Here is a 22,288-nt window from a genome sequence, read left to right as displayed (position 1 = left end):
TCTTTTACTGTCTGCTGTCACCTGTGAATGCAGACCTTAAGTGATTTTGTTAGTGACCGCTTGTCTTGTCGTCCCTTTTGATGTGACCTGTGGAATTTTCAACCTGAAACATATCACTGGATAATTTCTTTCTCACTGAATAGCACTCAGGGTCCTTTTCCCCTGAAAAACACTCAAACCACGTTGCTCATGTTAACAAAACAATACAGAATCAGTTCTGTTTGGTTCAAAACATCCTGAAATCCTGCAAAATGAAAATTTTAAGTTAGGCATTGCACAGTGTTAGGCACTGTTTCTTCACTTTGCTCATGTTAGCCAGACAATATGTATACATTTGGAACAGAATCAGTTCTGTTTGATGCAATCCGTTCTGACATCCTGAAAAATAAAAATGTTAAGTTATGCGCTGCGCAAGGTGTGGCATCTTTCTGCCACAATAATGACCCAGGCCCGGATTACTAGTCAAATTCATCTATAGCCATTGTTTTCACTGGGCACAGTCTGCCCTGCCCGTTCACTCCTGTATGACAAGATCAGCTGGTTTTAGACAAAAGGTCCTTCTAACCCCCTGGGGCTTTCCTAAATGCAAATGGACCTTTTGACCCCCTGGGCTTTCCTGTCCTTCTGACCCCTCTGAAGAGTTGAAAGGCTCTTATCTGACCATTTGTTCATGTGTGTGTGTGTGTGTGTGTGTGTGTGTCTTTGCTCATGCCATGTGCGCAAAAGTCTGCATCTTCTGTAAAGAAAAACAAATGTTGAGGTTATTGTCACATAGTTTTCTTTTGTCTGCTGTGCTGCCGCATCTACCGCATCTGCCCTGGCATTTCCTGTCGAAACAATTCTTGTTATTAGCACACTTAAAAATACAAACAATGCACACAGCAATTTTGTTCGGGGGAAAAATGACTTCTTGCAGGGCTTTTACCCAATTAAACCCAGTGTCCTTCCAACATTTATCTTCCCACCTGTGCGAATGCTTTCAACAAATGTGAACCCCTTAGTAAACCATATCTGGCAACTGTTATCATCCTCCTCTTGATGCACGAGATCTCATCTTGTGCATCAATTTAACATAATAAGATTCTCTTACATTTATCAGACGCTTTTATCCAAAGCGACTTACATTTCAAGATACACATTTACTTTCTTATCAGTTCTTGCTTTCCCTCGGAAATCAAACCCATGACCTTGGCGTTACAGGTGTCAAACTCTAATGTTTGAGCTAAAGGAAAACTGCAATATTTGTTCATATTTATTTGGTATCATTTGTTTGGATAAAGTTTGCTAACTCAAACATTGTCCTTCAGCCAAATTTCCTTTAGACATCTTTCTTTGCTTCTTAAACAAAAATATTACTTAAAGCCACAATTTCATCTTCTTATCAAATTGTTTTAAGGCAACGGCCCAGAGTCTCACAGCGTATCCTGCTTTTCAGGCCTGTTGTTGGTCTCGCAATTCAGTCATCTACAAACATTCTCCAGGTCATCAATTGGTCAGATCAGGTTGTGGTTTCCACACTTCGTCAACGTCAGTCGAATAACAATCTCCCCCTTTTTACAATACATAACTGTTAAGGGCTCTCTGGATAATCTGATATTTACTTAGCCTACGTGTTGGTTGCTGTCAAATCTATAACATTTTCTCAACACATGACTGAAGGCTATCTACGACTTCATAATTCTAATTTACACATCGATACTTAAACCTGTCCAGAAAGTAATTCAAATTTACTGCACATCATAAATGACCAAAATAACAATTAACAGACAGAGCTCGATGATCAATCAACTTAAAGCTCGTCCTATGTTCTGTGTTGCCTTCTCATCAGATTGACTCACAATCCTCAGCTTACTTTCAAATTTGTCATTTGCCTTAACCCATCTATAATGCTAAAACACTCTTTCCAGAGGTTAATGACAAATTTATACACACTATATTCAGACAGGATAGTTGTCCTTAACTAACACATACTGTACAAAACATGAATTAACACTCACACTCATCCCTGACTATGAACCGCTCATATTTCTTATTTATATCTTTTCTCTAAAAAGATTTAAATTTTAAATGACATTTTAACCTTACATTTTCCTGTATCTTTTATCTAATGTTTTTATTTATGGCCTCTTAACCAGTTTCAAAGCATGTCTGTTCATTATTCATTTGATTTTAGAAAAGTCAGCTGGATTGTTTTGGTTCATTATCTTACTTTGCTTTCTTTGGCTGACTGATAACAGAAAGACAGACAGAGTACCATCCCTTCCTCCACTCAAGCAGTCTCTTTCTCTCTCACTATAAGCAAATAATCTTTTCAACAGCCTCCTAGGACTGTAACTAAAATAATCATAGTCATAGTCAATCCTTAATAGTTCACAAATGTCAAAATACAAATGTTTGACTCAAATTAGAACCATTACAACAATCTAAAATACATTATGCTATGATCTTTTCTAAGGTTATCTTTAGTTTAAATACTCAATTCACCTAACCTTAGTTTTTCAGAAATTTCTCTTGACTCATCACAAGCTGTTCTCATCTTTTAGCCACCACCATGTCTAACGACCTTCAGGAGTTAAAAACTAGTTCAATATCAAACATTTTTCCTTGCCCATAAGGCAACCAACATCATGTTCCTTATGTCACATCTTTGATCTTCTGTTAAAACAGAACGGTCAAATGTTTAAGGTGACAAACTATTCGAAGTCCCTGTAATCAAGATGGTTGTTGGTTGCGCTCTGTGATACTATTTACATATTACTGAGATTGGATGTAATTGTCTCTATATGATAATTAAGCTCTTTTAAGTGAAGGAACATTTTGATATATATTGGAGTGGAAGTTGTAGGGAACCGCTATAGACCCCTCTTTGATGCTCTTGGCCCCAAGTAGCATCACAACCACTCCCTTTTCGTAGATAACACCTCCCGAACCTGGTGGGCATGGTGCCCCAGTGGCGGCGATAGCCCCTGGCTTAGGTTGTTCCCTTATGGTCATCAGAGAATCTTACCCGTCTTCGGGATCTACGCCTCCTGCACACTGAATTATGGCTCTACTTCACTTGAGCAAAATTATCATAGTTTGTGATAATGAAATGTTTTTATTTTTATTTTTTTTATACGAGGTAACCAAGAACCATCATATCCACTTGGAACATTCAATATTGACATTCAGTGTACTGTTACTTCTGTAGCCGGAGCCATCGGCCCTGTTTCATGGTGGAGGCTAATATCAGACATCAGACTAATATCAAGTGGTCCCAAAATAAACAAGTTCAAAACAGTATTATTTTAAAGACTTCTTTAAAGTCATTCAGTTTTACTTTTAAAACATTTTAAGAACATATTGCCCTTTGAATGGCAATGATTTCCTTTAACATCTCTGTGTCTATGATTTTCAACTGAAACACTGTGCTTTACACAGGCTCAGACAACAGCTTTCAGCTGACATTGAATGAGAGAGAGACTCTTGAGGCATTCAGGACTGATACACTGCATTCTCATAAACTTTTAACTTCAGACTTTATCTACCATCTTTTATCTACTCTAGCCCATCTTAAGGCATCTTTTCCATAAATTACATGTATTGTAATTTAAACATTACAAATTTCCACCCAGAATTAGTCTCTGTTGCACTGAAACTGTGGCAGTTTTAGTTACAGCACATACCAAATTCAGATAAGCAAACCTGTTTTGGCCAATTCACAATCTTCTTTTGAACCCAAAACATCAGCTGTTAGCTTTTTCATAGTCAACAACAAGCTTTTGTTTAATCAAATGCCCTTTTTTTTTTACACATTTTACATTTTGCAACTGTTAATCCTGTAACACTGCTTCTGCTTATTTTATCTTAAAGAAATAACAATTATTCTAGTTCTTAACCCCCTGAGGTCTACGGTATCGCCGGCGATACCAGCTCGCTTTTTTTTTATCAATGTAAAAGAAACTCATAAATACTCTGTTGACTTTGATTTTCCATAGGAGTTTCATACATCAATCGATTCTGTTAAATGTGTATTATTTTTGTGTATACTCACAATAAAAACAAAGTGTTGTGCTTTTTGCCAAATAAAGAAAAATAAACACGAAGCGAGTTCTGCCTTCTCTCTGCCAGTGAAGTCCATTCTGAAACGCTTCCGAAAATGAACAATAACTGAGCGAATACTCAGTCAAACAGGCATACAGACACACAGGCATGAAGCTTGAATTCTCTTCTTTTAAATGAAGTAATTTATATAAAAAACAAATATTCTCATCTTGTGAAATCTGTATTAAAAGAGAGCGATTCCAGTCGATCTCATCTCATCTCATTACGTTATAATCGGCCACGCCCACGGAGAGCGCGCTATTCAAACGCAAATGACTGAGACGATCCCATACAAACTGTGAACGCCCACATATCAGCTCGAGAAAACACATCAAGTTTATTCAGATGATCAGTGTACTTGTTTACACTGTCTCGCAGCGCTGTGAGGAATAATAATAATGGAAAACTTACCTCAGAAGTGCTGGTATTTCGAGGAGCAACGGATGGAATAATGTAGTAAGTTTTTTTTTTCATTCTCAAGTAAATCGCGTTTCTGTGTGAATGAATAAACGCAGAGATGCGCTGTTTACCACAACTCGCAAAAAGACGGTTTAAATTTGAATTTCGTTTCTGTGTGTGAATAAATGATCTGCTTTTAGCAAACAATTTTTCTATACTGAGTAAAATCGATTGAAATATGTTGAAATAAAATGTATTTGTATAAGCAACGTATTAAACTGCAAATTAACATTTATATTCCTTATAATAAAAACGAAAGACCTATGTTACAGACATATGAAAGACAACATTTCGTTGATTAGTTTTGGATAGATTACACATTTTTACTGTAAAATATCTGCCACCTCAAATAAGCTTTTGTTTGCCAATTTTTGCTAATATGTTAAATATAGTATGTTTTGTCAATGTAGGCTATATCCGAAGTTTGAAATATGTATGATAAAATGTATACTTTAGTTTTTACAAAGAAAGATTACACTTCAATTGTTGTTGTAATTGTAACCTTTTTAATAAAAAAATATATATTTACAAGGTAGATGTAAACACATTTTAAAAGGTAAATATAAGCATTTTCTTTAAATAATTTTTATTGTGTTTTATTATTGACAAATTTGGGGAGAGGATACATATTCCAAAACTGAAAATACAGTATGAGAATTAACTGCACAATTAATAGACATGTTTTCCTATACAATTTGCAAGCAAAATTTGTAAAAAAAAAAAAAAAAAATTGACATGCTTCCAACTGTGAACCAATTTGGTAGAATATATATATCTATATATATATATATATATATATATATATATATATACTGTATATATATTGCTCTTGCATTCTTTCTTGTGGCTATAGATGACACACCTGAATGAATGGCTCATTAAGTATGCGGGCCCCATTGTCTCCTAAGGTGTGAACCACTACATATGCATGATGCTGTTGAATGGTTGACGCCCCTTGCGCATATTGCCTTTACAAACAAAAAGTGTTTTACAAGATTTAAATCAATGTATTGTGTTATGTGAATGATAAGGGCAGGATGATTTTCACATCATTTTGAAGAAAAAACTCTAGGCAAAGACATCAATAAGTCAAAAGTCTTATTGACACGTATTTAGTATGGTATGTGTTTTGTGGCCTTATTTCAGAAACTTTAGTTTTTAGTTTTTTCAATAACCATGCATAAACATTATTCTCTCAAAAATACAAACATGTACATGCATGTTGCTCACATATTATGGTAGCCCTGTTTGTGCTAAATAGAGTGTAATTATACCTTTGCCATTAATATGTTTATAAGCAACTGAAAAAAGCACAAATGTCAGGGCATGTCAGAACATCTCAAGGACCCCAAAAAACCCTCAGACCTCAGAGGGTTAATAACGTTTCAAATTTCATTTCAATTTTAGTTGTCAGGATTTCCATTACCATAATTTAATACCCGACTTCAATGTTTTCTCTAGGAGTTTATCAATCTGCTTCTATGATTCATACTAACTTTTGAGGCTGCGCTCTCTGCTTGTGATACATTTTTTGATTATCATTATAAATCATTCGTTAGATTTGTCTCTCTATATCATCTAAAACCTTATCAAAGCGTTTCATTCAAAACACAATCATCCTTTTAGTGACCGGTACTTTTAAAATATTTTGCAACTCATTTAGCTCATCTGTAATTTTACGTCAACCGGTACTTTTTATAGTTCTTTCCTTTCAAACGGAATTCCTTACACTTAATATCTTTCAATCTTCTTTACAACTTTCAAAAGTTTATCTTTCAACTTTCTTTTCTCCCTCATTTACTTTTACAGTCATACAGTGGGCATTTTACAGTCACTGAATGACCCCGCTGACCGCAATAAAACACTCCCTGTAATTCTGCCTACAGTCTTATCACTCTGATCTTTCTAACAGCTCCAGCTTACTTCACACCCCTGAAGCAGTGTGTCCTATTCAGGAAATGCAAACAGAGCCCCTGATAAGTTCTCTGCATTTTCCCCCACTGTCCCAGCTGCATATTCAATTACAATAGCCGAATCATAATCTTCATCATATTAACATTGATTTACTTTCTAACCCATATTAACACAGACTTTTCTTTAAATTTGTGTTATTTTGGCACTTTCTTTGTTTGGAGCCAGTCAAACTATTGTTTATCTTTCCAATCAGAATCAAACTTTTACAAAAACATAATCTGCAAATCTCTTTAAACTGAGAGCTTCAGAGCAGAGCTGCTTACAGCATTTGCTCTCTTTTGTATCAGGACTATTCAGTTACTCTTCATATAGTATAAAGAAATTTAGCATGTCATCAATTTCATTAACACTGGTTTGATAGCTTATTCTTCTATCAAATGGTTGGTCTGCAGATTCAACTTAAAATCACAAGATTGTATTATCATTATTCCTCAGTCCCACTTATCTCTACTGTTTCACAGAAATCACAAGATTCCTCAAATCTTGTTCTCAGTCTCTAAATTACACAGACAGCTATCCTAGCCACTTGCACCTTCAACTCTTGTTATAAAAATATGGCAATCTATTCTTAAATAACCTTGTTTTCATAACATTAATACAATAAAGCACATTCACATCATTATTATTGGCAGAACATTAATTTTCATATGCGACATGGAAAATCAAAATATTCTAAGCGGGTTTCACAAAGTTTCTGATTAACTTTTGTCACACGTGTCTAGGGAAATGATCTCCAACCCATAATTTCCTTTATAAAACAGACAATGTCCTTGTCTTTCAATGACTTAATTTCAACAAAATATCTGACTTTGTACATTATTGATTTTCAAAATCTTTGGACATAGCTGTCTTTACATCTATCTAATTGTGTTATCATCAACAACACTGATTACAAATCACGTATATATTAACATCCGGAAGCTGGGTTGAACAAGCAAGCGCTGTTGCTATACTCCCAGCATAGCTGGACCCTTTAGGTTCAAAAGACAATGGTTGTCAAAATAAACATCATTTCAATAATTATTTTATCTCTAAAATATAGAATTTATTTATCCGTTTTGCTTACATTTGCGTACATGATTCCTTATCATATTAATCCCTGTTAATCATAAAAATATCTTTCCCTAAATGCTAGTTCTTTCTGCATTTATTTTCGTTTTCTTCTATCTTCTTCTTCAGTTCAACAAACTACTGTCTGTTCACAGTTTTACACTCATGCTGAACACAACTACAACAACCCTTTTGTTAAACAATTATCCGTTTCCCAATTTCTTGCATGCATTTCTGGCCGTAATTCTTTTTCATTTGATCGAAAACTGGTGTGTAAAAATGATCTGGTTTAGGCCTACTGTTAGATGACCCCATATTGGCTGACACTCTCTCTCCTGGATTTTCCTTCGACACGCGTCTAATAATCTGTGAGACATCTCTGACAGATCCGATTTTGTCACCTCAAATCGGCAAGGTTTAGCAAATAGGATTCCTGTAATTACAGTTTACTAAATTTTCCCGTGAGCACTTTAGTTTAGTTTAGTTTATTAGTTTATAATGACGTGGACAATCCCTTTTCCAGCTGTAGTCCCCAGCCAGTTGTTAGAAGGCATACATCAAATAAAATACTTTCCAGCGCTCGACTGATTCTGGTTCACCTAATTAGTCAGGTGTGGCTCTTCCGTCCACTTGTGGCTCTTTCGTCCACTTTTGCGAGACTTCCTAAGGTTACAGAGATTTTGAGTAAACCTAATTAATCAGGTGTGGCTCTTCCGTCCGTGTGGCTCTTCCGTCCACTTTTACGAGCAAGTTTTCGGCATAAAATTGACTTGACTTTTGTGTTTGTGTTTTCACAAAGCTTAATAAATATATTCTGGCATAAAATTGGCTTGTTACAGGTTACAATCTATTATTTAATCTATTAATCTAGTATTATTTTGATTTAATATTGTGAAGCTGCTTTGATACAATCTGTATTGTGAAAAGCGCTATACAAATATACTTGACTTGACTTGATTTGATAATCTCCCCCTCGAAAACCTTCTCTGCCCGTACCAAAGAGATAGTTCCAGCCACTATGGTTCACCCACAGTTATATCAAATTACACCACACAAATTAAAATAATTTTACTGTCTCTTACCCGAGATGCTTTTACTGCTGCTGAGTTCTTTTCTGATTTCAGTGGGTTCCTCCTGGCCCTGATATAGCAGTTTTGGCTCTTCTCTCTCAATTTCAGCGAGGTAAGACTAAAGCCTTTTGTGCTTTAGGGTGATCAGTCCGTCAATCCGCTTTCTCAGGACCAGAAGAAACCTCATGAAATCCCTTCCTCGTCGCCAATTGTTATAGCAAAAACAATAACTAACAAAACAGCATCAGGCATAAGAAACATTCAAAGTCAATTTGTATTAAAGAGAAGAAGTTTTATTCTCTTTAAGAGGTTTGTTCACAAAAAAATACCACGACAGCTACCTCGTGATAGGAACAAGACCTAATCACACAGAAACCAGACAGTCTTTTATACAGTCTCTTCTCCTGTAATTTTCCTGCTCCCCCCGTAAAACCAGATCGAGCTAGTTTATTTTCCTGCTCCCCCCGTAAAACCAGATTGAGACAATGGTTCTTCAACCCTCTCTGTCTTTCCTGAATAGGAACTCGTTCATGCCAGGTGACATACATGCACACTGAGAGAGAATCACAAGCTAAATCAAAGGAAAAAACCCACACAATATCTGAGAAGTAAATGGGAAAGAGTAAAATATTAAATTTCCATAACAGCCTCAAGGTGCCACGAAGGAAACGTATGATCAGGGGGTCTCGACCCAAAGATGTAGCACCCACCGGGGCGTGGAAAGCCGCAATGGCCGCCACGTAGACCTTTAAGGTAGATGGACATAAACCTGATGTAAAACGAACTTGGAGAAACTCTAATACTGTACTAACTGAACAGTTAACTGGATCCCACTGATGCTGCTGACACCAAGACGTGAAAACTCTCCACTTTAGTGTATATAATTTCCTCGTAGCTGGAGCTTTGGAGCTAAGAATGGTCTCAACATCCTCCGTTGAGAGACCACTCTCTATAAGTTGGGCCCCCTCAGAGGCCAAACCCATAGTTTCCAAATCTCTGGCCGAGGGTGAAATATTGTGCCCCCTGCCTGAGACAGAAGGTCTCTCCTGATCGGGATCTCCAAGGGAGGGCCGTCGAGGAGATGAACTAGGTCCACAAACCAAATTCGACTCGGCCAGCATGGTGCTACTGGCAGTAGACTTATTCCGTCCTGGCGGACTTTCTCCAGAACGCCTGGGAGCAGAGCAACAGGGGCAAAAGCGTACAGACGTAGCCTCGGCAACGTCTGCACCATAGCGTCCAGCCCCAGAGGGAGATCCACTTCTGCTTGGCCGTAGAATTCCCATATCTGCTCCACCGCCTCGGGGTGGAGTCTCCAATCCCCTGGCCTCAGCCCCTGCCTCGACAGGGTGTCTGCTCCTATATTCTGGTACCCTGGGATATACACTGCCCTCAGGGAAAATATCTTCCCTAGGGACCACAGGAGGATCTGGTTTGCCAGTTTGCAGAGTGGACGCGAACGCAGACCCCCCTGACGATTTATGTAAGAGACCACCGATGTGTTGTCTGTACGGACAAGCACATGATGGTCCCTTAGGTCTGGGAGGAAATGTCACAACGCATTGAAGACTGCCATCATCTCCAGGCAGTTTATGTGCCAAGAAAGATGATGACTCCTCCACAGACCCTGGGCTGAGCGGCCTTCCATTACCACTCCCCAGCCAGTGAGGGAAGCATCTGTCGAGATAGCAACTCGATGGCAAAAAGCTCCAACACCGGACCCTGGGATAGGAACCAGTGTTTCCTCCATATAACCAAGGTCAACTTCATAAAGAGTTGAAGCACCCGATATTGGTATTCTTTGCCCCCGAAAGAAAACCTCAGGAACTTCCTGTGTTGAGGGAGGATGGAGACATGGAAGTAAGCGTCTTTTAAATCTATCGTAACAAACCAGTCCTCGGATCTGATTTGGGTCACAATCTGTTTGAGGGTGAGCATCTTGAACTTGAGTTTCATGACTGCACGATTCAACAGACGAAGATCTAAAATGGGACGCGACCCCCCATCCTTTTTTGGAACAATAAAGTAGAGGCTGTAAAACCCGATTCTCTGTCGGGCAAGTACACCTGCTCTATAGCTCGCTTCGCTAATAGAGACTCTACTTCTTGCTCCATTATCAGAGCCTGCTCGGGATGTACTGTAGAGCACTGATTCTTGGGAATTTGGATAAAACATGTCCCACTAAGAAAAGTGCTAATTCTGTTGGAAATTAATAACATTTTCATGAATAAAAAGAATCAAGGTTATAATCAGAGGGTCCTTTGCACATATGTTAGGTTATTTTATAGGTTTATTTTTAATTTGTATTAATTTAATGATTATATGCTGGCCCATTGCCTACAAAATCAGTTGTCCTCGGATAGGAGATAATCATTTCAACTTGATTAAAAAAACAAAACGTAATAATTAAATTGAATAATATCTTTACCACATGAAAAAGTACATAGTAAATATTGTTCAAAACTCACTGTTTGTAGTTTTTAATACATATTACAATTATTTTGTGTTTGCTCAAAATGTGTCCCACATATTCGTCACCACCGTCAGATATTTATAAAAAGCAATAAAATCAGGCAAATACAAGGTCAACTTAATTCCTGGGGACCCCAGTTTCAAACCTTCAGCTCTTCTGCATGCTTCAAGATCACTCAAGCTCCTGTAAGTGTGCTAATTTCTCTTAGACTTGTTCATATTTTTGGACACTGCTACTGTCACAACCATAACATGTCAACACCGTCTCTTTTGTATAAAAAATATTAGATTAGATTATGACATAAATGTATACTTTTTAAGAAGAGGTCTGAAGTAGCTAGCAACAGAGGGGAAACAAGATGGCTAATGTGAACAATTCATGCATATCATGTGAAAGAGTAGGTTTATGTCACCACCGTCATACGTCACCACTGTCAGGTTTTCTGTCTGACGGTGGTGACAAAAACCTCCAAATGGTCCTCAACGAAGGCTAGAATATAATTGTTGATCACAATAAATACCCATATGACCTGTAATGTTTCATTAACCTGTTTTATGTATTATTCATTAATTGTATGTTGTAATGAGGCCACTGTCACCACCGTCAGATTAGTGTCACCACCCTCAGTTCTGAAGTCACCACCGTCAGAGGGAGTTTTATTTGTTTTAAATGAATATGCTTACAATTAGTTTCTTCAGTGCTGTTGAGTTATTAAAGTAATGGTATCTTTTAATACAAAAATATGTTTGTTAAATAAAAAAACATAACTTTTTCTATTTAGGCTTAAAGTAAACGTTGTATGATGATAGATCTTTTAAAGGAGTACACGTGAAACAGTATAAAACATGAACAAAAGTGAATATTTAACACTTAACAGCAAATATGTGTACTAAGAATGCCAGATAATGATTTAAAAACTCTAAATACATATTAGACCAAAAAAATATATATTATTTGCTTTTTATTGTGTCTGACGGTGTTGATAAAAAACAAAGTAATAACTGGAAAAACGCCTATTTTATGAAAAAAATACAAAATGAGGAGGTTGCCTCAGATAAATTAAGAAAAATAGATAAATTAATATCAATGATAGCGCAATGGTAGGCTATTGTTAAAAAAAAAAAATGTCGCGTGCACCGTCAAACTGCAGCCAGCCTGGTGCTCCTTCTGAAGGAGTCCTTCCACATCAGATCAAAACGTAGCCTAATATCACAAACACCTTCACAAACACGCTTCCCGACGTTATGTTCACGGTTCTCCATATACTTCTCTATATACTTTTTAAATATTGTTTATTCTTATTGTTATTTATGGGCCTAACAGTAAATTTATTATAATCAACACCTGCAAGTGTACACTTTGAAGAGTAAAAATGACATAGAAGTTTAGCTAATTCAACTTTATTAAAACTGCATGGTAATCAAATTGCACTTCCAAAAGTCATATATTTGTAAAAAAAAAAAAAAAAATTAAAACATATTAGAGCCTACAGGGAGTGGACTACCGTTAAACAGTTAAACAGACTAAATCTGGCAAAGAAACGAATGAGACGACAAATCAAAGGAAAAAATAAACAGGTGTGCAAGCAGTTACAAACATTTTTTTCTCTCTGTGCGTTTCCCCCCAAAAAGTAAAAAAAAACATTAACTTGCAACAAGTAGGCAACTTGTTCATTCAAGTTGTGCTATTCAACACTGCCTATTCATTGAGTGCTGAAATCAATTAGGCTACTCATCATTAAAGTCATTTTGGCTCCATACATACTTTTGGCATAAAGTTAAATATTTGTCATACCTGACCAGAAGATGTTCAAATAAATGTCACATTAGACAAGGAAGTTGAAGGTTGTGTTTGAATAATTATGTATCTTATTTAGCTGAGGTAAATTAAACGCAATTCTCACGTGTCCTTGCTTGATGAAGAATGAGACGGCTCAACGATCAGTTGAAATTTAAAAGGCTGATTTTCGCGCTTCGGGGCAGTGACGAGTACATATGTTGTCCAGTGGTTGTCCAGACACCCTAGGCACAACCTAAAGCAATGGCCCTGAACGGCGGTTTAATGTCAACATTGTGACAACGGTGTAACAACCTTCACCTCTCAACGTTATAGCAACCTTTCGGCCATGTTGTTAAATCGTTGTTAGAAGTTTGGGTACGTTGTGCCAACGTTCTGTGTTTGTTGGTAATGTGGGCTGGTGTGGCTACAGTGCCAGGGCTGAATTTTTGTCCCAGTCCGCCCCTGACAGTTGCTGTTCTAGCCAGAGCAAGTGGATGTTGCAGTGGAGTTAAAAGTCAAAGGGGAAGTAGGCTAAACTAATGTCAAATTTACATAATTGTGGTTGTGATTTATTTCTGTAATAGTTGTCTTCAGCCATTTTTATGTTTGAATTTACATTGTGAAAAACAAGGTTGTGTTCCATATTGTGGTGCTCAGCAATTTGAACATAGTATTGTCATAATATCAGTGTAGATGTAGTAGATGGACAAAAATAAAACCATTAAAATATCAAGTTAATAAGTATTGTGGTACTTGGTGCCACAGTGACACTCTTGTCCCAAAAAGTATTGCTACACAATACTTAATATGTTGTCCCACGGTGAGTCATTTTTCCCTGTTGCACCTACACAAAATTGTAGGGATTATAAAGTATATTTGAGACTATAGATTGGTTATGTGAGACTATAGTTTGAATTAATCCCTTTGCATCATGAGACATTGACAATACAGTACAAAACAGCTCTTTCAGAATTATCCTGAATATTGTATTCATTTGACACTTAATGGAATATAATTCACGCTTATAGGCATCACTTTAGATTTTACTGGCGAATTCCGGCACGAGTCCGTCACATAAAAATCAGTCTAGGCTTTCATAGACAATTTAGGAAGTCGAGGAATTATTATTTTATTAATTTTTTAAGTTTCATTACAAGCTGTTCACACAATAAAAAAAAAACAATTAATAGATGACAGTTCTTACATATAGCCCCTAATAAATATCAGTTCTGACCAAAACTGAGGAAAATAATTAGATATGCATTATAATTTCAGGCATTATTTATGTTTCATATTTAGGCCAAATGTCATAAACCGCACCCTCATTATTCAAACACTCTGAGGGCACATGTTTGCCGAACTTCATTAGTGCACAATCTTTTGTAACAACACAATAAGTGTAGCTTTCCAACAATAATAACAATTTTAAAGGTAAAGAATAAATGACAAATATCTATTTCTGAGAGTTTCCGATTGCCCAATTGCCCTTTTAATAAAAAAACCCTGAGAATAATCATTCAAACAATTTCTCTGAAGAGAGATATAGGGAGCATATAAAAGGAATAATGGAGAATGAGAGAGAAATGGAAAATAAAAGCAGGTCAGGTGAGCTTCTGAATCCACTGGAACTTAATTGAATAAATCCAGGCTGGTTGCTGCTCATGTAAGATTTGATCCAATCCTGGTATTGAGACACTCTGGTGTACACACCGGGAGAGTTGGGTTGTGCACATCCTTGACCAAAACTCACAATGCCACACTGAATCCACTGGGAGCCGTTCTTACTGACTAATGGACCTCCAGAGTCTCCCTGCATTGATAAACACAACATTTATACATCTGAAAATATACAGTTATATAGTCACTATGAAATCAAAATTGATAGCTATTAAATCAGTGTTGGGTATAAAGCATTACAGGTAATCAGATTACTTTTTTTCAACTAACTAGTAAAGTAACACATTATTTTAAAATTGACAACAAAATATCTGAGTTACTTTTTCAAATAAGTAACACAGTTTACTTTGTTTTCCCATTTGTTGACTGACACATCTCCTGTCCTCATGTTGAGAGAAATCGTGAGTAAGGGGCAGTTGTGTTGTGTGTGCTGTGTAAACATGATGGTTATTGTAGTTCTAGGTTATTGTAGATGGTTATTATAGCTCTTCCTGCAATAAAATAATAACACAAATATATTTAATCCAATTAACCAATGTCATTGCTGATGACCTTCGATGATCGAATTCAACAATACTAATAAATCAACAAAAAAAAATTAGATAGACATCACATTTGTGTTTATTTTTTTGTTTTGAACTTCCTGTTCAAAGCTGACTCTAGAGGGCGCCCAACAACACCACAGTCACAGACCTTTTTACAGAGAGTCAAGACCGTTCCAAGCCAGCAGAGGGCAGCACAATCGTGGTGGTGCTCGTCCAAAGCACCAGAGCGAGCGCTCTGAAAGATTCTGGGACCGGCAACACCCATCCAACCACCCAAAGGATGGATCCACATGGGAAGCCAGCCGGCGACCTAGAAAAAGCCGATCTCCATCGCCCAGGACACCAAGCCCAGAAACCAGACACTGATTCCACCTCAGAGAGAAACAGTGCAGCCACGTCTGAGACAGCAGAGATCCTGAGGGTGCTGAAATGGCTTCTTCACAAGAGAGACAAGAAGGACGAGCCTGACATCTTATGTCTAAGCATAAGATCTGAACCAAGCACCCAGAACACTGCTCGTCAGCCACAGGCTACAGAGCTAACTGTCACATCACAAAGTGACAGCCCCGCCCAATCACCAAAACTGACAGCTGCACATCCAGAACAAGACAGCACAATTTCCCACACCTGGGACCAAAATCCCAAAGGACCAGAAAATGCTGTTTTGGCTATCTGCCTCCGCAGCGAGCCACACGAGACCGGCCCTAACCGCCTCTCGATCACCACACAAGCTGGGGAACCTGATCGAAAAGGGGGTGGCCCGGAAACTCTACCTAGCCCTCACTTTGGAAAAGGAGGTGATACTTGAAGCCCTGATAGACACAGGAGCAGACCTCACTGTGGTATCAGCTCAACTTTTTGAAAAACTCAGACTTAAAGCCAAGAGACAAGATCGAACTCTTACACCTCAAACTTGTGAGCTGAACGTGCAGTCATACAGCCAAAATTACATCCGGCTCGAACAGGTAGCTCCCATTCACCTGACGATTGGTCCTATGAGTCTAGTCCACCCCGTGTACATCTCACAAATAGACACTTGCCCCCTCCTCCTCGGCAAAGACCTGCTAGACCGCTTCGAGCCTTTAATGGACTTCAGACAGCTGAAAATTTGGGCTCAAGTGTGTGAACCGCTCTCCCTACAATCACGCAGTTCACCCGACCCAGACTGTCAGATCACAAGGGTCACGGGAACTCCCGCAGGGTCAGACGGCCAGGTCACAGAGGTTCCCAGAACTCCCACAGCCAGCCATGGGGACACAGACTCAGCACCAGGTCAAGGTTCGACTTCGCTACCCTGCACCTTCCAGCTCACCAAAGACTTTGACACCTGCTGCCCCAAGGTCATGACTGACCTGCAGCTACATGACCAAACTTATGCCCTCGCCAAGCCTGGCGCACTAAACGGCAAGCTGTGGTCACATCCAACCCACCCACCCGCCCTCAAGGTTGCAGTGATTACACACAGCATAAGAAATTTACCAGCTACACTGCCTACCTCAGAGCCGCTTACGCTGGCTCCGCTGTTTGCAAAGACCAACATAGCGGACATGCAGGCTTCTGACACCTCCATAAACATTTTGCTTAACCACCTCTCAAACCCCTCCAACCACCCTCGCACGCCGTCTAAACTCACTGACAACCAGTGCCTCAGACCACTGCATGACACCAAGCACATGCTGCGTGCACAGAACAACATTCTGGGTTGTGCACCGTCTGACATCACAGCGCCAAGGCTTGTGGTGCCACGGCGCAAAAGGGGAGTAATGCCAATATATGCCCATGACACATCATGTGCTGCACACCGCAGCACCAGAGCCACTGATGAGACACTGAAGCAAGCAACATGCCGGCCCGGCATGCAGCAAGATGTGGCAGAATATGAGCCAATGCAAGCTAAACTTAATTGCCGTCCTCGAAGCGAAAAGACTGTCCTGTCCAACCAAGGACACACCTTGCTAGCCTGCTCTCTCTCTCCCCCGTTCCATTTCTCTCTCTCGCTCCCTCTTGCCTTTACCAGGATGCTGCTGTGGTTCACCATCCTGTGCCTCCAGTCAACCGGAGTGCATCTGCAAACAGACTTCATCTCACCAGGCCCACCATCCGGCATCGTCCTGAGGGAACAACCAGGACTCCTAATCACCAATTGCCAGACCCACACTCAGAAAGTGTACGTTCGACTCGATCCTCGCCAGTGGTGGAGGAAGTACTGAATCTCAGTACTTAAGTAAAAGTAAAAATAACCAGAGACATATTTACTTTAGTAAAAGTAGAAGTACCACAATGAAAACCCTACTTAAGTAAAAAGTACTTGATTTTAAATGTACTTTAAGTATTAAAAGTAAAAGTACTTGCATAACAATTTATTCTCTTAATGTCTATATTCTAATAATTAGGGCTGTGCCTGTAACAATATGAATCTGAAATCGCTACACTCAGATCTACGAACCTGTGTCGCGGTGTGAGAAGGCAGAATCGCGACACACCACTTTTTTGAAGTTAACATTAGGCTAGTAGACCTACACCACAAAACTAGTTGAGGATAAATTACTTGAAATATAAATTCTCAGAAAATGCATTTAATACATATTGAAAAATATCAGTATGCGTTTTATATTTAATGGGAAATAGCCTAGGCTACACATGCGTTACGGGACACAAAAAATCTTTAACTTTTAGGTAGAAAAATATTTTTGTAGAAAAATATGTGAATTACACTGCGCAAAACAAAAAAGTAATAGGCTACCCACCGGATGAAGGGTTGGCTCTCCACAGAACATAAAATATTCATTTTTATTTTATTTTTCGTGTTCCCATTTATGAGGAAAAAACAATGTTACAGACGTGACCGCTCTGAAAGGCACTAAAAGACTGCTTTAAAACTTTCATAGAGACCTCAAACAGAAAGCACAAAGCCTTTTTTAAAGTGAATTTCGTTTTGTATTAATTGTATCTTAATTTTAATCAATGTTTCATCAAACAATTGCCAGGATTTAATAAATAATTAAATATAGTAGAAAATAGATAATCACGACACGTAGGCGCCGGCGAGTGAACTGAAGCGCGTCTCATAAATTAACTGAAACTCAGCGTATAAGGTATCCTACTTGCCTAACAGACCTGATAAATATATCTTTAGACAGCTTTAAATGTGTACTTTTAAACAGAACAATTCAAAACGAAAGAAAACCGACTGCTCTCTGCTTATTATCCGTATGAAATGCGCATTTCTCTCTGGCGCGTTCACTAGGCTACTGCGAAGATCGCGTATCTGTAGGCCTATCGTCAACCTCATCTTTGCAGCCGACACAGAAAACACTTGTTTATTAATAAACAATTAAAATGTCTCCTTGCTATATTTGACATATTCATTACTTTTGCTGGTTCTTTGTGACAGCTTTTAGGTGCTTTATTGGCAGCGCCACCATGAACGCGTCAGCACCGAAAACATGGAGATTTTTTTTCAATCCCTGTTTTGGCAGGGGGAAAAACTGATCCGAAAATGTAACGAAACGTTGTAGAAACTTAGTGGAGTAGAAAGTATAATAATTGCTGCAAAAAGTAACAAAGTAAAAGTCAAAAGTATGCACTATTGATTCTACTTAAGTAAAGTACAGATACGTGAAAAATTTACTTAAGTAAAGTAACGAAGTATTTGTACTTCGTTACATTCCACCACTGATCCTTGCAACATCTACCGAGCACACTACCCCAGCGCAGTAGCCCAATACAGCTGGGCAGGTGCCCGATGGACAGAGGACTCCCTCACTCATGTTGAAGCCGACATCGAGCACATGCTCAACCAATTGGAAAAGGTGACTGTCACGAACTGAGCCGTGACGTGCTCACGAAGCGGGCAGCCAGCCAAACGCCGGCGCTAACATTCAAGCTGTCTTGCTGCTATTCTCCGTGTCATATCACTGTCATTGCCGTTTGCTGTTCTATTACTGGTGCACTATTTACAATGTCATTTTACCACAGTTTGCCATAAATGCCAGCTAGCATGCAATGTTGTTTAAGGTGCAGGGAAAGGCCTACCGGCATTCTTAAATAGCAAATGTTTGTGCATGATCCCAAGCATATATTACACGAACTATACATTGTCATTTTATCGCCATCTGAATTAACGTCTTTTGGTATCAAGTAATGAAAATATACACACTGGCTGTCAAACTTCTTACTTATTTAGTTAAAGCTTTGTAATTACAACACTGTACACACTTAACCCATTTCCGATCTCCGGTTCAACTTCCTGGTTTCGCGGGGGGAAGCCGAGGGGATGTGCCACTGGGTTGAAATAGAGGGGTTTCGCGGGTGATGGTTGGGAGAAACCATTATTGCAGGGGTGTTTTTGTGTTTATTACTTGTATGGGTTTTTCTCTACAAATGTGATTTTGGTGGGGAGAAACGTTTGGTATGTGTTTGTTTATTTGTTGTTTGCTTGTTTGATTTATTATTTAAATATTTTAATGTGACTACATGGATGATTGTTTTGTTAGCAATGGGGCTAGGGGTGTGACGATAACCGCATCACCGCAATATCGCGTTAATGAGATGCCTACCGTGGTGTGAGGTCATCACTGCACTTTTTTCTTTTTTTTTTGCTTAAAGTTCCAGGAGTGCATATGGTGTGTGATATGAACTATAAACACATTCATATTTGCTTATAATTTACTGTATTCTGCGAGTCCCATGTTCAAGGGCTTCTGGAGAAGAAAAAAAATGCTTCCTGCGCAAGGGACAGTCCGTTAAACATATGGGGGATTTATTTTTTTGTGTGTGTCTGATTATTGTTAATTAACTGCTAGGTTTCAGTAATTGTGATGTTTACAGATAATGTTCAATTAAATACAAACAAACACAGGCATAAAAGACAAGCATAACGTAAACAGTTGGAGTTAGATTTTAATTGCAAGTAGCGATCTCTCTTATGTGGTATAGGCAATAACAGTTGACGGCGCTAGCCGAATGACATTATTAAAAAAATAGCCACGAATCTAGTGTCTAAGCCAAATACTGTGTCGCCTTTGAGGCAGGTGACAATTAAGGGGAAGCCGGTGAATTTGGACACGGCAATATGCCGTATTTGTCGCACAAAAGTATCCGTCTCGCGAGGAAATACCACTAACTTAAGACCACATCTTAGAAAAATGAACAATCCTGTGGCGTTTGCTGGACTTAAGTGCAGCACACCTACCTTAGGTCGGCAACACACTGGCTGCGTGGCGTGTCCGTTTTTATTTCAGCTCCCATTTGAACAGGTTAGAGCTTGCACACTGCCTGCGTGAGACGCGCGTCTCAGTTGCGGCACGAGCCGCGCGGGAAACGCGTGCATGCTAGAAATAGAACCGACGCCTATTTTTCACGCAAGCCTGTTGGAAGCGTTTCCTGGCAAAATAGAATAGGAAAAGATGTTTGTATGTCATTTTGTCGGTTAACCGCCAAACCGCGAGATTTGTTGCTTCTTTACGGCGGTAAGAAAAAATCCCATACCGTCACAGCCCTAATTGGGGCAATCTAGTGGGTGGGGCTACGGCTAGTTTAAGGCTGTATTAGGCCCCATGGCCTCAGTGGCAGAAGGGCTGTGCAGAGAGAAATATCTGTGGCATAGTAATGCTGGTTGGTAAAGTGTGCAGGGTCTTGAGAGACGTAGCCTGGCAACTTAATGCCTATTTATTTTCTTTATGAACAGTTTTTGTTTTGCATTTTTTTTTACTATCCTGACACTGTAAATATTTGCACGTTTTGAAAATATAAAGAAAAAAATAAACAAGAGGCTTTCTAGAAAACTTGCATCTTCCCTGACTCCGCCATCGGTCATTTTGCCACAGTGACCATCACACCTGACTGCCGCCGACACGGCACTTTGCCTCTCTACAGTAGTAGGCTACACCCCAACATTGGGAGTAGCCCTCTTCCTGTTTAAAAAGATCAACGAAACGCAAGCGGTTATGACTAAGCCCCGGGACACTTTTTCTCAAGGTTTCAAACGGAAACTGCGGAACAAAGGTACCAAGGCAGAGATCGTGTCAGACCTCATCGAGATGGACCCTCAGCCCCAGGAACTCAAGGCTGAGGACAAGTAGGAAACACCTGCTAAACGACTATCATGATCCACCTGCCATCCGATCATTGTGATTGCCGTCCGATGATGTCCACACAGGGGCATCATCTGACAAAAAGGGGGACTTATAGTGTATTGACTATGGACTAAGAAATCATGATTTGTTCGTTATAGCAAATAATGCACATTCCTTCTGAAATCCAAAGCTTTTAGCCTCTGAACTCATGAATGCAAATCATGCGTTAGGTTCCAGCCTGTCTGCAATAGATGGTCTTGGTGACAACTTTTATGGCACCTTGAGTGTTAACAGACAACACGACACAGGATCTTCTCCTGGCTTTGCGAGCTTCAAAAGAACTCCAAAAAGGACACACGCACGCTGCTTTCACAGTCACACCAAGACTTTAATACAAGTATCACCTTCATTTGAAATCTAAGGCTGTGTTACTCCCCTTTTGGGTATTCTAATCTTGGTGTCTCTCAGAGTTAGTTGTTTTGGAAACTTGCTATAACTGTGATTATTCTATGATCATTCTCTCTCTCTCTCTCTCTCTCTCTCTCTCTCTCTCTCTCTCTCTCTCTCTCTCTCTCTCTCTCTCTCTCAGCCGTTATCCGTTTTCTTGTTTTGTTTATGTGTTCGTATTCTGTGTATTGCATACTCGTGTGAATTGTAATATTCTGTATTTGTAGTTTCATTTATTTAAACCATATTCATAGATGCCACCTACGTCACTACAAATAGAACGCCGCCATATTTGCGACCGACTCGCCCGGTATGGCCGCCCAAACTGCCCATTTGAATGAGAGAGAGAGACAGAGATACCTGGAGAAAAAAATCTATTTTAGGCTCCGATCCTTATTTGTTACCCCCAGTTTTCTTTAGTCCATTATTATCTGCCCCAGGCTTGCCCCAATTGGCCTTTCATGATATAGAAATACTTAAGTCATAGAGCTTCATGGCGCGCGTTCATGAGAGTCGAGGCGATGTCATGAATGAATCTATGAATCAGCAGCTGTTCGGCTGGCATGAATGAATCTATCTAATCCGAACAGCAGCACAGCCAGAGACATATCAGTCAAATATCATAAAAGACTGCCATATCTGCCCGAAAGAACA

At 39.1% G+C, this 22,288-nt stretch overlaps 1 protein-coding gene and 1 long non-coding RNA gene across 3 annotated transcripts in view; both read right to left on the bottom strand.

Moving 5' to 3' along the window:
• LOC309509441 (trypsin-like) overlaps positions 1-22,288 on the bottom strand; it is a 98,023-nt gene that overhangs the window by 24,645 nt on the left and 51,090 nt on the right. The window lies entirely within an intron of this gene.
• LOC309509689 overlaps positions 1-22,288 on the bottom strand; it is a 93,829-nt gene that overhangs the window by 24,645 nt on the left and 46,896 nt on the right. The gene's annotated exons all lie outside the window — the stretch shown is intronic.

The sequence above is a fragment of the Leuciscus leuciscus genome (genome assembly GCF_965113295.1).
Source record: "Leuciscus leuciscus genome assembly, chromosome: 1".
Taxonomy (NCBI): domain Eukaryota; kingdom Metazoa; phylum Chordata; class Actinopteri; order Cypriniformes; family Leuciscidae; genus Leuciscus; species Leuciscus leuciscus.
Note: the sequence above shows the minus strand (reverse complement) of the source record. Positions and strands in the feature narration are given on the sequence as shown.